Source organism: Schistocerca nitens, chromosome 4, assembly GCF_023898315.1.
Source record: "Schistocerca nitens isolate TAMUIC-IGC-003100 chromosome 4, iqSchNite1.1, whole genome shotgun sequence".
NCBI classification, from domain to species: domain Eukaryota; kingdom Metazoa; phylum Arthropoda; class Insecta; order Orthoptera; family Acrididae; genus Schistocerca; species Schistocerca nitens.
Window position 1 is genome coordinate 114,203,901 of NC_064617.1, and position 2,701 is coordinate 114,206,601.

Below are 2,701 nucleotides of genomic sequence, written 5' to 3' on the forward strand. Positions count from 1 at the left end.
TTGGATACTCATGTACAGTATCATGAAAACGACCTGGTTTGAGTAATCAGTAGAAGTACTGATTGGTTGATAATTAATCTTTATGGTGAAAAATGCAGTTATCTTTGAATCCACTCATTACCTTAATAATTCTAAAAACAACATGAATTTATTTTGAGACAATTGCTGGAAAACGAGTTTGTTAGCTCTGTGGGAACTACTTTCAGCTTTCAGATGATTCATTCTTTTCTTCGGATTGCTAATGAAATTTAGAAAGTCAACACTCATCATGACATGAGTAACCTGGAAGAACTTCCAGTTAACTTCTGTCTGATGCCATGCATTTCCACCATTGTAAAACTGCCTCATAAAAAGTGAATTAAAACTGAGGTAACTATTGGAAAGTAGGAAATTATGTGGAAGTGGTATCTGGATAGTCTGTAACTCGCAGAGGTTGTTGAGAGTTTCAAAGGAAGCTTTCGGAATGAATGACTGCTATAACTGAAGAAATACAATAGATGGCTAACACTGAGACCTGGAATAGTGAAGGCACTAAAGGAACAAATAGGGAAAAAGATAATACCCGAAATATGGATATCTTCACTTTTACTGCCTACAATAATTTTTAAATTTACAGAAGAGCCTATCTTGTGACCTTAGCAGTTGCCAATACAATGTACAGTGAGCTTATAGCTTACACAGCCAACTAGTCTAATCTCAGTATTGAAAAACAAACGTCATAGGACCCTCCATATTCCAAAGCGAACAACATGCAGACATCCAATACAACAAATGCCATCAACAGAAAAACCAAAGCTTACATAAAAAATAAATTTTAAAGTCGCATGACAATTTTAAAGATTATTTTTTATCTAAGCTTGTTTTTGCAGCACTGAGCTTAGGTAGTTGGCTGTTTAAGCTATAAACTCATTGTACATTGGATAGGCAACTATTAAGATTAACTGCTAAGGTTACAAGATAGGCTCTTCTGTAAATTTAAGAATTATTGTACGCAGTAAAAGTGAAGATATCTGTTGGAAATAATAACCAAAGAACATGTTACATCTCATGGAAAATGTTGTGCTGTTATGATATGGGTCTACAAGATCCCAATAATTTGGTTTATTCAAGAATCTGTATATTTGTACAATATATTTTTTCTGTTTCTCTATTTTTGATGATGATTATAAATAGGGTTATATTTGTATGAAGATCCTCGTGTATAATGGTTCTTATATATTTTTATCACTGAAGATGGTCACACAGTGACGGAAATCGTTCTCTAAAATAAAGGATTTCAATGATCGATACTTCCTTTTTTTCCAAAATATATTGTCAATGAGTATCTGTCGTCGCAATGCCACTTGCAGTGTGCATAGTGCACTATTTCTTTACTTTAATAACAAAACATGAAGTCAGGTTAACTGTCCTATTACGAGATAACGGCAACTGAATATCGCGGAAAATACGTGATGGACGCTTTCAATAGCTAGTTTTGGAGGTCAATAACTATATAAATACAGGCCGACGCTACATTCCACTTGCAGTATGGATAGTGCACTCCTTCATTAGTTTAATAAAATAAAAATGGAGCCTGATTAACGGTCCGATTACGAGATATGAGTTGCTGAATATGGCAGAAACTTCACGCCTTGGCGGCTGTGCTGCTAATATCGGAGGTCAATAACTAAATAAGTATCGGTCGTCGCAATATGCCACTAGCAGCATCCAGAGAACACTCCTTCTTCAGATCAATAACGAAACATGAAGCCAAGTTAACGGTCCGATAACGAGATACGGGCAGCTGAATATGGCAGAAAGTAGTAGTTGTAATGACGTGAATAAATATTTCACCTAATAGTGCCAAAAAAGGTTTTAACTTTGGGCAATGGGTAATAAAAAGAAGGAATATATAAATCTGAGTGAGGTTGTGGTTTAGGTCCTTAAGACAGAAGACGTAGGTTTCTTTAATTTTCCACTAAAGCGATTTATTGACAAATAAGAGATTATTTTGGTGAACGCGAAACACATACACTTAGATAAATAGAATGCTCGCCTCTCATGATAAAATAAAACAATACTTCATTAATACAGGGAAGCTGCACCCTTCTTGGTATGTATGAATGTTCATCATACCGCATGGATCAGGAGGGTTTGGGCAAGGCACTTGTTGAAGCGAATCTGTCAAATCCATCTCACATAATTGTCTCGATATTGAGTTATTTCTGTGTTTCAGTGTCTCCACCTGGCCGTGTGCAACGGTTGCAAGCCTCGAGGAGGAAAGAGAGTCGATGTTCTCAGTGATTATATCTCCAGGCTTGCACGCAGCGGACTTGTGAGTACACGCACGCAAGCTGCCTCTGTCTTAGAATGGTGACGAACTACTTATGTCTGTAGAGGAACCGGCCCAGAACGCCATCACAGTGAGTCGCTGACATTCTGCGATCGGAGTACGTGTCTTTCTCGGCTCACAGTCAGTAATGATTCGGTGCTAGGCTAACAGGCACAGTGATGATCTACATCTACATCTACATCTACATGGATACTCTGCAAATCACATATAAGTGCCTGGCAGAGGGTTCATCGAACCATCTTCACAATTCTCTATTGTTCCAATCTCCTATAGCGCGCGGAAAGAATGAACACCTATATCTTTCCGTACGAACACTGATTTCCCTTATTTTATCGTGGTGATCGTTCCGCCCTATGTAGGTCGGTGGCA